At 39.7% G+C, this 16138-nt stretch overlaps 1 protein-coding gene across 1 annotated transcript in view; it reads left to right on the plus strand.

The window, feature by feature from the left end:
- LOC128696585 (protein O-mannosyl-transferase Tmtc3) overlaps nt 1-16138 on the plus strand; it is a 450963-nt gene that overhangs the window by 157317 nt on the left and 277508 nt on the right. The window lies entirely within an intron of this gene.

The raw sequence follows: 16138 nt of genomic DNA on the forward strand, positions 1-16138 counted from the left end.
CATATAAACATTGCATGTTTATATGCTATGTAATGTGTTTCTTATATAATTTTGAAGAAAATATCATAGATGGATTAATGAAAATGTCTATATTAACGTAAAATAAGACATTTAATGTGCCCAATAGTGATTATTATTACGTATTAGTATTATTACTATGGTCAAAGTGGAAAGTCTGAATGTGCGTGGATGTTGTGCAAATGATAAGAAATAGATGATTGTGGATGTTATGAATGAGAAGAAACTGGATGTCCTGGCTTTAAGTGAAACAAAGCTGAAGGGGGTGGGAGAGTTTCAATGGAGAGGAATAAATGGGGTTAGGTCAGGGGTTTCAAATAGAGTTAGAGCTAAAGAAGGAGTAGCAATAATGTTGAAGGATAAGCTATGGCAGGAAAAGAGGGACTACAAATGTATAAATTCAAGGATTATGTGGAGTAAAATAAAGATTGGATGTGAAAAGTGGGTTATAGTAAGCGTGTATGCACCTGGAGAAGAGAGAAGTGCAGAGGAGAGAGAGAGAGATTCTGGGAAATGTTGAGTGAATGCGTGGGGAGTTTTGAATCAAGTGTGAGAGTAATGGTGGTTGGGGATTTCAATGCTAAAGTGGGTAAAAATGTAGTAGGAGTAGTAGGTAAATTTGGGGTGCCAGGGGTAAATGTAAATGGGGAGCCTTTAATTGAGCTATGTGTAGAAAGAAATTTGGTAATAAGTAATACATATTTTATGAAAAAGAGGATAAATAAATATACAAGGTATGATGTAGCACGTAATGAAAGTAGTTTGTTAGATTATGTATTGGTGGATAAAAGGTTGATGGGTAGGCTCCAGGATGTACATGTTTATAGAGGGGCAACTGATATATCGGATCATTATTTAGTTGTAGCTACAGTTAGAGTTAGAGGTAGATGGGAAAAGAGGAAGGTGGCAACAACAAGTAAGAGGGAGGTGAAAGTGTATAAACTAAGGGAGGAGGAAGTTTGGGCGAGATATAAGCGACTATTGGCAGAAAGGTGGGCTAGTGCAAAGATGAGTAGTGGGGGGGTTGAAGAGGGTTAGAATAGTTTTAAAAATGCAGTATTAGAATGTGGGGCAGAAGTATGTGGTTATAGGAGGGTGGGGGGCAGGAGGAAAGAGGAGTGATTGGTGGAATGATGAAATAAAGGGTGTGATAAAAGAGAAAAAGGTAGCTTACGAGAGGTTTTTACAAAACAGAAGTGTTGTAAGAAGAGCAGAGTATATGGAGAGTAAAAGAAAGGTGAAGAGAGTGGTGAGAGAGTGCAAAAGGAGAGCAGATGAAAGAGTGGGAGAGGCACTGTCAAGAAATTTTAATGAAAATAAGAAAAAAATTTGGAGTGAGTTAAACAAGTTAAGAAAGCCTAGGGAAAGTATGGATTTGTCAGTTAAAAACAGAGTAGGGGAGTTAGTAGATAGGGAGAGGGAGGTATTAGGTAGATGGCGAGAATATTTTGAGGAACTTTTAAATGTTGAGGAAGAAAGGGAGGCGGTAATTTCATGCACTGGCCAGGGAGGTATACCATCTTTTAGGAGTGAAGAAGAGCAGAATGTAAGTGTGGTGGAGGTACGTGAGGCATTACGTAGAATGAAAGGGGGTAAAGCAGCTGGAACTGATGGGATCATGACAGAAATGTTAAAAGCAGGGGGGGATATAGTGTTGGAGTGGTTGGTACTTTTGTTTAATAAATGTATGAAAGAGGGGAAGGTACCTAGGGATTGGCGGAGAGCATGTATAGTCCCTTTATATAAAGGGAAAGGGGACAAAAGAGATTGTAAAAATTATAGAGGAATAAGTTTACTGAGTATACCAGGAAAAGTATACGGTAAGGTTATAATTGAAAGAATTAGAGGTAAGACAGAATGTAGGATTGCGGATGAGCAGGGAGGCTTCAGAGTGGGTAGGGGATGTGTAGATCAAGTGTTTACATTGAAGCATATATGTGAACAGTATTTAGATAAAGGTAGGGAAGTTTTTATTGCATTTATGGATTTAGAAAAGGCATATGATAGTGGATAGAGGAGCAATGTGGCAGATGTTGCAAGTATATGGAATAGGTGGTAAGTTACTAAATGCTGTAAAGAGCTTTTATGAGGATAGTGAGGCTCAGGTTAGGGTATGTAGAAGAGAGGGAGAATACTTCCCGGTAAAAGTAGGTCTTAGACAGGGATGTGTAATGTCACCATGGTTGTTTAATATATTTATAGATGGGGTTGTAAAAGAAGTAAATGCTAGGGTGTTCGGGAGAGGGGTGGGATTAAATTATGGGGAATCAAATTCAAAATGGGAACTGACACAGTTACTTTTTGCTGATGATACTGTGCTTATGGGAGATTCTAAAGAAAAATTGCAAAGGTTAGTGGATGAGTTTGAGAATGTGTGTAAAGGTAGAAAGTTGAAAGTGAACATAGAAAAGAGTAAGGTGATGAGGGTATCAAATGATTTAGATAAAGAAAAATTGGATATCAAATTGGGGAGGAGGAGTATGGAACAAGTGAATGTTTTCAGATACTTGGGAGTTGACGTGTCAGCGGATGGGTTTATGAAGGATGAGGTTAATCATAGAATTGATGATGGAAAAAAGCCGAGTGGTGCGTTGAGGTATATGTGGAGTCAAAACACGTTATCTATGGAGGCGAAGAAGGGAATGTATGAAAGTATAGTAGTACCAACACTCTTATATGGATGTGAAGCTTGGGTGGTAAATGCAGCAGCGAGGAGACGGTTGGAGGCAGTGGAGATGTCCTGTCTAAGGGCAGTGTGTGGTGTAAATATTATGCAGAAAATTTGGAGTGTGGAAATTAGGAGAAGGTGTGGAGTTAATAAAAGCATTAGTCAGAGGGCAGAAGAGGGGTTGTTGAGGTGGTTTGGTCATTTAGAGAGAATGGATCAAAGTAGAATGACATGGAAAGCATATAAATCTATAGGGGAAGGAAGGAGGGGTAGGGGTCGTCCTCGAAAGGGTTGGAAAGAGAGGGTAAAGGAGGTTTTGTGGGCAAGGGGCTTGGACTTCCAGCAAGCGTGCATGAGGGTGTTAGATAGGAGTGAATGGAGACGAATGATACTTGGGACCTGACGATCTGTTGGAGTGTGAGCAGGGTAATATTTAGTGAAGGGATTCAGGGAAACCGGTTATTTTCATATAGTCGGACTTGAGTCCTGGAAATGCCTGCACTTTAAAGGAGGGGTTTGGGATATTGGCAGTTTGGAGGGATATGTTGTGTATCTTTATACGTATATGCTTCTAAACTGTTGTATTCTGAGCACCTCTGCAAAAGCAGTGATAATGTGTGAGTGTGGTGAAAGTGTTGAATGATGATGAAAGTATTTTCTTTTTGGAGATTTTCTTTCTTTTTTGGGTCACCCTGCCTCGGTGGGAGACGGCTGACTTGTTGGAAAAAAAAAAAAAAAAAAATTAGAGGGACACTCTTAGTGAACGAGTAACAAAGGCACATTTATATGCTATGTAATGTGTTTCTTATATAATTTTGAAAAAAAAAATATCATAGATGGATTAATGAAAATGTCTGTACAGTATTAACATAAAATAAGACATTTAATGTGCCCAAGAGTGAGTCGCGAATATATGAGTGGCCAAAGTGGATGCGCCTGGTACGGATGATTTCCAAGTGGATGTACGAAACCTGGGGTAAAATTTCGCCGAAAAAAGTGGTTGAAATCTGAATTGTACGATTTCCGCACCAGACGAAATCGGTGGGTCCACTGTATATATATCTTCTTTCAACAAACCGGCCATATCCCACTGAAGCAGGGTGGCCTGTAAGGAAAAATGAAAGTAATACAATGGACCCCCAGTTTACGATATTACAGTGGACCCCCACATAACGATTACCTCCGAATGCGACCAATTATGTAAGTGTATTTATGTAAGTGCGTTTGTACGTGTATGTTTGGGGGTCTGAAATGGACTAATCTACTTCACAATATTCCTTATGGGAATAAATTCGGTCAGTACTGGCACCTGAACATGCTTATGGAGTGAAAAAATATCGTTAACCGGGGGTCCACTGTATTTCATTCCAGAACTAAGTTCAGGTGCCAGTACTGAACGAATTTGTTCCCATAAGGAATATTGTGAATTAGATTAGTCCATTTCAGACCCCCAAACATACACGCACAAACACACTTACATAAATACACTTACATAATTGGTCGCATTGGGAGCTGATCGTAAAGCGGGGGTCCACTGTATATATAGGAGAAGGGGTTACTAGCCCCTTGCTCCCAGCATTTTAGTCACCTCTTAAGACATGCATGGCTTATGGAGGAAGTATTCTGTCCCACTTTCCCATGGAGATAAGAGGAAATAAACAAGAACAAGAACTAGTAAGAAAAGAGAAGAAAACCCAGAGGGTGTGTGTGTGTGTGTGTGTGTATATATATATATATATATATATATATATAATATATATATATATATATATATATATATATATATATATATATATATATATATATATATATATATATAATATATATGCTTGTACATGCAAGTGTAATGTGACCTAAGTGTAAATAGAAATAGCAAGACGTACCTGAAATCTTGCATGTTTATGAGACAGAAAAAAGACACCAGCAATCCTACTATCATGTAAAACAATTACAGGTTTCTGTTTTCACTCACTTGGCAGAACAGTAGTACCTCCCTGGGTGGTTGCTGTCTACCAACCTACTACCTATAGAGTAAGGTTATGAGGATAAAAAGATTAGGTGATGAAAGACTGGAGATCAGAGTGGAGGAGGTAAATGTATTCAGATATTTGGGAGTGGATGTGTCAGCAGATGGGTCTATGAAGGATGAGGTGAATCACGGAATTGATGAGGGGAAAAGGGTGAGTGGTGCACTTAGGAATGTGTGGAGACAAAGAACTTTGTCCATGTAAGCAAAAAGGGGAATGTGTGAGGGTATAGTTGTACCAACACTCTTGTATGGGTGTGAAACATGGGTGATGAATGTTGCAACAAGGAGAAGGCTGGAGGCAGTGGAGATGTCATGTCTAAGGGCAATGTGTGGTGTGAATATAATGCAGAGAATTCATAGTTCGGAAATTAGGAGAAGATGTGGGATTACCAAAACTATTATCCAGAGGGCTGAGGAGGGGTTGCTGAGGTGGTTCAGACATGTAGAGAGAATGGAACAAAACAGAATGACAGAATGTATAAATCTGTAGTGGAGGGAAGGCGGGGTAGGGGTCGGCCTAGGAAGGGTTGGAGGGAGGGGGTAAAGGAGGTTTTGTATGGAAGGGGCTTGGACTTCCAGCAAGCGTGTATGAGCATATTTTTATACTTGACATGCTGTTATGGTGTGAGCAAAGTAACATTTATGAAGGGATTCAGGCAAACCTGCAGGCCGGACTTGAGTCCTGGAAATGGGAAGTACAGTGTCCACACTCTGAAGGAGGGGTGTTAATGTTGCAGTTTTATAACTGTAGTTTAAAGCACCCCTCTGGCAAGACAGTGATGGAGTGAATGATGATGAAAGTTTTTCTGTTTCGGGCCACCCTGCCTTGATGGGAATCCGCCGATATGTTAATAAATAAAAACTAAATAAATAAATAAATATATATAAATATATATATATATATATATATATATATATATATATATATATATATATATATATATATATATCTTCTTTCTTTCTTTCAACACACCGGCCGTATCCCACCGAGGCGGGGTGGCCCAAAAGGAAAAACGAAAGTTTCTCCTTTTACATTTAGTAATATATACAGGAGAAGAGGTTACTAGCCCCTTGCTCCCGGCATTTTAGTTGCCTCTTACAACACGCATGGCTTACGGAGGAAGAATTCTGTTCCACTTCCCCATGGAGATAAGAGGAAATAAACAAGAATAAGAACTAGAAAGAAAATAGAAGAAAACCCAGAGGGGTGTGTATATATGTGCTTGTACATGTATGTGTAGTGTGACCTAAGTGTAAGTAGAAGTAGCAAGACATACCTGAAATCTTGCATGTTCATGAGACAGAAAAAAGGACACCAGCAATCCTACCATCATGTAAAACAATTACAGGCTTTCGTTTTACACTCACTTGGCAGGACGGTAGTACCTCCCTGGGCGGTTGCTGTCTACCAACCTACTACCTATAATATATATATATATATATATACATATAAATATATATCTATATATATATATAAACACATAAATATATATATATATATATATATAAATATATATATATATATATATAAATATACAAATATATATATATATATATAAACATATATATATATATATACACATAAATATATATATATATATATACATATATATAAATATATATATATATATACACATATATAAATATATATATATATATATATATAAATATATACATATATACATACATACAAATATACATATATATACATATATAAATATATATATATATATACATATACATAAATATATATATATATATATATATAAACATATATATATATATATATATATATATATATATATATATATATATATATATATAATTTTTTTTTTATTATCACACTGGCCGATTCCCACCAAGGCAGGGTGGCCCGAAAAAGAAAAACTTTCACCATCATTCACTCCATCACTGTCTTGCCAGAAGGGTGCTTTACACTACAGTTTTTAAACTGCAACATTAACACCCCTCCTTCAGAGTGCAGGCACTGTACTTCCCATCTCCAGGACTCAAGTCCGGCCTGCCGGTTTCCCTGAATCCCTTCATAAATGTTACTTTGCTCACACTCCAACAGCACGTCAAGTATTAAAAACCATTTGTCTCCATTCACTCCTATCAAACACGCTCACGCATGCCTGCTGGAAGTCCAAGCCCCTCGCACGCAAAACCTCCTTTACCCCCCCCCTCCAACCTTTCCTAGGCCGACCCCTACCCCGCCTTCCTTCCACTACAGACTGATACACTCTTGAAGTAATTCTGTTTCGCTCCATTCTCTCTACATGTCCGAACCACCTCAACAACCCTTCCTCAGCCCTCTGGACAACAGTTTTGGTAATCCCGCACCTCCTCCTAACTTCCAAACTACGAATTCTCTGCATTATATTCACACCATACATTGCCCTCAGACATGACATCTCCACTGCCTCCAGCCTTCTCCTCGCTGCAACATTCATCACCCACGCTTCACACCCATATAAGAGCGTTGGTAAAACTATACTCTCATACATTCCCCTCTTTGCCTCCAAGGACAAAGTTCTTTGTCTCCACAGACTCCTAAGTGCACCACTCACTCTTTTTCCCTCATCAATTCTATGATTCACCTCATCTTTCATAGACCCATCCGCTGACACGTCCACTCCCAAATATCTGAATACGTTCACCTCCTCCATACACTCTCCCTCCAATCTGATATCCAATCTTTCATCACCTAATATTTTTGTTATCCTCATAACCTTACTCTTTCCTGTATTCACCTTTAATTTTCTTCTTTTGCACACCCTACCAAATTCATCCACCAATCTCTGCAACTTCTCTTCAGAATCTCCCAAGAGCACAGTGTCATCAGCAAAGAGCAGCTGTGACAACTCCCACTTTGTGTGTGATTCTTTATCTTTTAACTCCATGCCTCTTGCCAAGACCCTCGCATTTACTTCTCTTACAACCCCATCTATAAATATATTAAATAACCACGGTGACATCACACATCCTTGTCTAAGGCCTACTTTTACTGGGAAAATAATTCCCTTTTTCCTACATACTCTAACTTGAGCCTCACTATCCTCGTAAAAACTCTTCACTGCTTTCAGTGACCTACCTCCTACACCATACACTTGCAACATCTGCCACATTGCCCCCCTATCCACCCTGTCATACGCCTTTTCCAAATCCATAAATGCCACAAAGACCTCTTTAGCCTTATCTAAATACTGTTCACTTATATGTTTCACTGTAAACACCTGGTCCACACACCCCTTACCTTTCCTAAAGCCTCCTTGTTCATCTGCTATCCTATTCTCCGTCTTACTCTTAATTCTTTCAATAATAACTCTACCATACACTTTACCAGGTATACTCAACAGACTTATCCCCCTATAATTTTTGCACTCTCTTTTATCCCCTTTGCCTTTATACAAAGGAACTATGCATGCTCTCTGCCAATCCCTAGGTACCTTACCCTCTTCCATACATTTGTTAAATAATTGCACCAACCACTCCAAAACTATATCCCCACCTGCTTTTAACATTTCTATCTTTATCCCATCAATCCCGGCTGCCTTACCCCCTTTCATTTTACCTACTGCCTCACGAACTTCCCCCACACTCACAACTGGCTCTTCCTCACTCCTACAAAATGTTATTCCTCCTTGCCCTATACACGAAATCACAGCTTCCCTATCTTCATGAACATTTAACAATTCCTCAAAATATTCCCTCCATCTTCCCAATACCTCTAACTCTCCATTTAATAACTCTCCTCTCCTATTTTTAACTGACAAATCCATTTGTTCTCTAGGCTTTCTTAACTTGTTAATCTCACTCCAAAACTTTTTCTTATTTTCAACAAAATTTGTTGATAACATCTCACCCACTCTCTCATTTGCTCTCTTTTTACATTGCTTCACCACTCTCTTAACCTCTCTCTTTTTCTCCATATACTCTTCCCTCCTTTCATCACTTCTACTTTGTAAAAACTTCTCATATGCTAACTTTTTCTCCCTTACTACTCTCTTCACATCATTCCACCAATCGCTCCTCTTCCCTCCCGCACCCACTTTCCTGTAACCACAAACTTCTGCTGAACACTCTAACACTACATTTTTAAACCTACCCCATAACTCTTCGACCCCATTGCCTATGCTCTCATTAGCCCATCTATCCTCCAATAGCTGTTTATATCTTACCCTAACTGCCTCCTCTTTTAGTTTATAAACCTTCACCTCTCTCTTCCCTGATGCTTCTATTCTCCTTGTATCCCATCTACCTTTTACTCTCAGTGTAGCTACAACTAGAAAGTGATCTGATATATCTGTGGCCCCTCTATAAACATGTACATCCTTAAGTCTACTCAACAGTCTTTTATCTACCAATACATAATCCAACAAACTACTGTCATTTCGCCCTACATCATATCTTGTATACTTATTTATCCTCTTTTTCTTAAAATATGTATTACCTATAACTAAACCCCTTTCTATACAAAGTTCAATCAAAGGGCTCCCATTATCATTTACACCTGGCACCCCAAACTTACCTACCACACCCTCTCTAAAAGTTTCTCCTACTTTAGCATTCAGGTCCCCTACCACAATTACTCTCTCACTTGGTTCAAAGGCTCCTATACATTCACTTAACATCTCCCAAAATCTCTCTCTCTCCTCTGCATTCCTCTCTTCTCCAGGTGCATACACGCTTATTATGACCCACTTCTCGCATCCAACCTTTACTTTAATCCACATAATTCTTGAATTTACACATTCATATTCTCTTTTCTCCTTCCATAACTGATCATTTAACATTACTGCTACCCCTTCCTTTGCTCTAACTCTCTCAGATACTCCAGATTTAATCCCATTTATTTCCCCCCACTAAAACTCTCCTACCCCCTTCAGCTTTGTTTCGCTTAGGGCCAGGACATCCAACTTCTTTTCATTCATAACATCAGCAATCATCTGTTTTTTGTCATCCGCTCTACATCCACGCACATTTAAGCATCCCAGTTTTATAAAGTTTTTCTTCTTCTCTTTTTTAGTAAGTGTCTACAGCCTGGAACCTAACCCGCCGTATAAATGGGGCCCTACTGTATATATATATACAGTGGATCCCCGGTTAACGAACTTTTTTCATTCCAGTAGTATGTTCAGGTGCCAGTACTGACCGAATTTTTTCCCATAAGGAATATTGTGAAGTAGATTAGTCCATATCAGACCCCCAAACATACACGTACAAACGCACTTACATAAATACACTTACATAATTGGTCGCATTTGGAGGTGATCGTTAAGCGGGGGTCCACTGTATATATCACACACATACATACACACACATGCCTGCCATCCGACTTACGACCGAGTTCAGTTCCGAGAAACCGGTCGTAAGTCGAAATGGACGTAAGTCGAACTTTACTACTGAATATCACATTTTTGTAATGACTTCATTTTATTGTTTTATTTTGGTATTTCATGTTTTACTCCACATATACCTCAAAGCACCACTCACCTTTTTTCCCTCATTTTACTTTACAATTTGATATCCAATTTTTCTTTTAAATCATTTTATGTTCACTTTCAACTTTCTACCTTTACACACATTCCCAAACTCATCCACTAACCTTTGCAATTTTTCTTTGCACAGTATCATCAGCAAAAAGTAACTGTTAGCATTTACTTCCTTAACAACCCCATCTATAAATATATTAAACAACCATGGTGACATTACACATCCCCATATCAGACCCCCAAACATACACGTACAAACGCACTTACATAAATACACTTACATAATTGGTCGCATTTGGAGGTGATCGTTAAGCGGGGGTCCACTGTATATATCACACACATACATACACACACATGCCTGCCATCCGACTTACGACCGAGTTCAGTTCCGAGAAACCGGTCGTAAGTCGAAATGGACGTAAGTCGAACTTTACTACTGAATATCACATTTTTGTAATGACTTCATTTTATTGTTTTATTTTGGTATTTCATGTTTTACTTTACTTTTTATGCTGTTAGTACTATATTTTATACTGTAAGGTTTAGGATAAACACTGTGTACAACACAAATAGTTGTTTATTTCCCAGAAATTTGGCATAAAAAACACAGTCGTAAGTCGAGTGGTCGTATGTCGAGCAGGTTGTTAGTTGGATGGTAGGTGTGTGTGTTTGTGTGTGTGTGTATATATATATATATATATATATATATATATATATATATATATATATATATATATATATATATGTAATTTGACCAATTATATAAGTGTATTTATATAAGTGCGTTTGTACGTGTATGTTTGGGGGTCTGAAATGGACTAATCTACTTCACAATATTCCTTATGGGAACAAATTCGGTCAGTACTGGCACCTGAACATACTTCTGGAATGAAAAATATTGTTAATCGGGGGTCCACTGTATATGTATATGTATATATATATATATATATATATATATATAATATATATATATATACATATATAGATACAGTGGACCCCCGCATAGCGACCTTAATCCGTGCAAGAGGGCTGGCTGTTATGCGAAATGTTCGGTATGTGAATGAATTTTCCCCATAAGAAATAATGGAAATAAAATTAATCCGTGCAAGACACCCAAAAGTATGAAAAAAATTTTTTTACCACAAAAAAATTTTAATTTTAGTACACACAAACTGAAAAAGGCATGCACAATTACATGACACTTACTTTTATTGAAGATCTGGTGATGATTGATGGGATGGGAGGAGGGGAGAGAGAGTGTTAGTGTTTAGAAGGGGAATCCCCTTCCATTAAGACTTGAGGAGGCAAGTCCTTTTCTGGGGTTACTTCCCTTCTTCTTTTAATGCCACTAGGACCAGCTTCAGAGTCACTGGACTTCTTTCGCACAACATATCTGTCCATAGTGGCCTGTACCTCTCGTTCCTTTATGATTTGTCTAAAGTGGTTCACAACACTGTCATTGTAACAGTCACCAGCATGGCTTGCAATAGCTGTGTGAGGGTGATTTTCATCAAAAAAGGTTTGCACTTCAAGCCATTTTGCACACATTTCCTTAATCTTTGAAGTAGGCAATTCCTTCAATTTCTCTCTCCCCTCCTTTGAACCAGTTTCCCCAGGTCTGGCCTCTTGCTCTTGAAGTTGATCTATCAGCTCATCAGTGGTTAGTTCTTCATTGTCCTCCTCCACCAACTCTTCCACATCATCCCCACTAACCTCCAACCCCAAGGACTTCCCCAATGCCACAATTGATTCCTCAACTGGTATACTCCTCTCAGGGTTAGCCTCAAACCCTTCAAAATCCCTTTTGTCTACACATTCTGGCCACAGTTTCTTCCAAGCAGAGTTCAAGGTTCTCTTAGTCACTCCCTCCCAAGCCTTACCTATAAGGTTTACACAATTGAGGATATTAAAGTGATCCTTCCAAAACTCTTTTAGAGTCAATCGAGTGTCTGTGGTCACTTCAAAGCACTTTTGAAACAGAGCTTTTGTGTACAGTTTCTTGAAGTTGGAAATGACCTGCTGGTCCATGGGCTGCAGGAGAGGAGTGGTATTAGGAGGCAAAAACTTCACCTTAATGAAGCTCATGTCCCCATAAAGTCGCTCTGCCACGTCTGTAGGATGACCAGGGGCATTGTCTAACACCAGGAGGCACTTAAGTTCTAATTTCTTTTCAGTTAGATAATCTTTCACATTGGGGGCAAATGCATGGTGTAACCAGTTATAGAAAAAGTCCCTAGTGACCCATGCCTTACTGTTTGATCTCCACAGCACACACAAATTATCCTTGAGGACATTCTTTTGCCTGAACGCTCTGGGAGTTTCAGAGTGATACACTAATAAAGGCTTAACTTTGCAATCACCACTAGCATTGGCACACATCAACAAAGTAAGCCTGTCTTTCATAGGCTTATGTCCTGGGAGTGCCTTTTCCTCCTGAGTAATGTAGGTCCTGCTTGGCATTTTCTTCCAGAACAGGCCTGTTTCATCACAATTAAACACTTGTTCAGGTTTCAGTCCTTCAGTTTCTATGTACTCCTTGAATTCCTGCACATATTTTTCAGCCGCTTTGTGGTCCGAACTGGCAGCCTCACCATGCCGTATCACACTATGTATGCCACTACGCTTCTTAAATCTCTCAAACCAACCTTTGCTGGCCTTAAATTCACTCACATCATCACTAGTTGCAGGCCTTTTTTTAATTAAATCCTCATGCAACTTCCTAGCCTTTTCACATATGATCGCTTGAGAGACGCTATCTCCTGCTAGCTGTTTTTCATTTATCCACACCAATAAGTCTCTCAACATCTTCCATCACTTGCGATCTTTGTTTCGAAAACACAGTTAAACCTTTGTCAAGAACAGCTTCCTTGATTGCCTTTCTGTTGCCCACAATAGTAGAGATGGTTGATTTGGGTTTCTTGTACAACCTGACCAGGTCGGTGATACGCACTCCACTTTCATACTTATCAATGATCTCTTTCTTCATTTCTATAGGAATTCTAACCCTTATTGCTGTAGGGTTGGAACTAGAAGCTTTCTTGGGGCCCATGGTCACTTATTTTCCAGAAACAGCACCGAAAACACTGTAATAATACGAAATATTCCAATTGTATGCTTGAATGTTACCGCGGAGGCTGGCTGGTAAACAATGCCACCGGCGGAACATATGAGGCTGGCTCAGGCCGCACATTGGATGCGTCTCGGACGAAGGGCGCTGAGCGGGTTTTTGGGCGGTATGCGGGGCAAAATTTTAGCGATCAAAGCATCCGGTATGCGGATTGTCCATTATGCAAGGCGTCCGTTATGCGGGGGTCCACTGTATATATATATACACACACAGTGGACCCTCGCCTAATGATATTAACCCGTTCCTGAGAGCTCAACGTTAGGCAAAATTATAGTTAGCCAAATTAATTTTCCCCGTAAGAAATAATGGAAATCAAATTAATCCGTTCCTGACACCCCAAAGTATGAAAAAAAAAAATTTATCGCATGAAATATTAATTTTAATACACACAAACTGAAGAAGACATGTACAATTACATGACACTTACCTTTATTGAAAATCTGGTGGTGATTGATGGGATGGGAGGAGGGGAGAGTGTGGATAGTGTTAATATTTAGAAGGGGAATCCTCTTCCATTAGGACTTGAGATGTCAAGTCCTTTTCTGGGGTTACTTCCCTTCTTCTTTTAATGCCACTAGGACCAGCTTGAGAGGAACTGGACCTCTGTTGAACAACATATCTGTCCATAGAGGCCTGTACCTCCCATTCCTTTATGACATTCCTAAAGTGTTTCACAACATTGTCAGTGTAATAGTCACCAGCACAGCTTGCAATAGCTGTGTGAGGGTGATTTTCATCAAAAAAGGTTTGCACTTTAAGCCACATTGTACACATTTCCTTAATCTTTGTAGTAGGCAACTTCCTCCATTTCTCTATCCCCTCTTCTGGAGCAGTTTCCTCAGGTCTGGCCTCTTGTTGTTGAAGGTGATCTTGCAGCTCATCAGTGGTTAGTTCATCATTGTCCTCCTCCACCAACTCTTCCACATCCTCCCCACTAACCTCCAACCCCAAGGTCTTCCCCAATGCCACAATTGATTCCACAACTGGCATAGACTTCTCAGGGTTAGCCTCAAATCCTTCAAAATCCCTTTTGTCTACACATTCTGTCCACAGTTTCTTCCAAGCAGAGTTCAAGGTCCTCTTAGTCACTTCCTCCCAAGCCTTACCTATAATGTTTACACAATTGAGGATGCTAAAGTGATCTCTCCAAAACTCTCTTAGAGTCAATTGAGTTTCTGTGGTCACTACAAAGCACCTTTCAAACATAGCTTTTGTGTAGAGTTTTTTGAAGTTTGCAATGACCTGCTGGTCCATGGGCTGCAGGAGAGGAGTGGTATTAGGAGGCAAAAATTTGACCTTAATGAAGCTCATGTCCCCAGAAAGTCCCTCTGCCACGTCTGAAGGATGACCAGGAGCATTGTCTAATACCAGGAGGCACTTAAGGTCCAATTTATTTTCCAGGAGGTAATTTTTCACAGTGGGGGCAAATGCATGATGTAACCAGTCATAGAAAAGGTCTCTAGTGACCCATACCCTCCACATCACACACAAATAAGCCTTGAGGACATGTTTTTCCTGAACACTCTGGGAGTTTCAGAGTGATACACCAATAAAGGCTTCACTTTGCAATCACCACTAGCATTAACACACATCAACAGAGTAAGCCTGTCTTTCATAGGCTTATGTCCTGGGAGTGCCTTTTCCTCCTGAGTAATGTAGGTCCTGCTTGGCATTTTCTTCCAAAACAGGCCTGTTTCGTCACAATTAAACACTTGTTCAGGTTTCAATTCTTCACTGTCTATGTACTCCTTGAATTCCTTCACATTTTTCAGCCGCTTTTTGTTCTGAACTGGCAGCCTCACCATGCCTTATCACACTATGCGTGCCACTACGATTCTTAAATCTCTCAAACCAACCTTTACTGGCCTTAAATTCACTCACATCACCACTAGTTGCAGGCATTTTTCTAATTAAATCATCATGCAACTTCCTAGCCTTTTCACATATGATCGCTTGAGAGATGCTATCTCCTGCTATGTTTTTCGTTTATCCACACCAATAAGTCTCTCAACATCTTCTATCACTTGCGATCCCTGTTTCGAAAACAAACTTGCACCTTTGGCAAGCACAGCTTCCTTGATTGCCATTTTGTTGGCCAAGATAGTAGGGATGGTTGATTGGGGTTTGGTATACAACCTGGCCAGCTCAGAGACACGCACTCCACTTTTGTACTTAGCAATTATCTCTTTCTTCATTTCCATAGTAATTTTCACCCTTTTTACCACAGGGTTGGCACTAGAAGCTTTCTTGGGGCCCATGGTGACTTATTTTGCAGTTACAAGCACTAAAAACACTGTGATAATATGAAATGTACCGAATGTGTGCTGAGATGCAACTGCACTGGCCTGGCTTGTAAACACTGGCACCCACGGGGCAGCTGAGGCCACACATGGGACGCGTCCCGTAAGGTGAGTTTTTTATTGTGAGGCAAGGCAAAATTTTTGCGTTCAAATGCTTCGTATGGCTGATTTAACGTAATGCGATGCGTTCGTAAGGCGGGGGTCCACTGTGTATATATACATACACACATACATATAACCATGAACAAGTGGTATTTAATCAATAACAACACTGTGACTAGCTGGAAGTCAGAGGATCGACCTTGTGTTGTTTTAGCCCGCCTCACGGTGAGCGAAAATTAGCTCTGAGGCACCCACACCATCGTATGTCCTGACAACTTGAAGCAAGCCTAGTACGCTAGGCTCAAGTCACTTGTAGGATTGCATGGTCCAGTGGGTTAGAGCATTGTGAATTTTCACTCACCATGAGGTGGGCTAAAACAACAAGAGTTCAATCCTCTG

This window comes from Cherax quadricarinatus, chromosome 47 (assembly GCF_038502225.1).
Source record: "Cherax quadricarinatus isolate ZL_2023a chromosome 47, ASM3850222v1, whole genome shotgun sequence".
Taxonomy (NCBI): Eukaryota; Metazoa; Arthropoda; class Malacostraca; order Decapoda; family Parastacidae; genus Cherax; species Cherax quadricarinatus.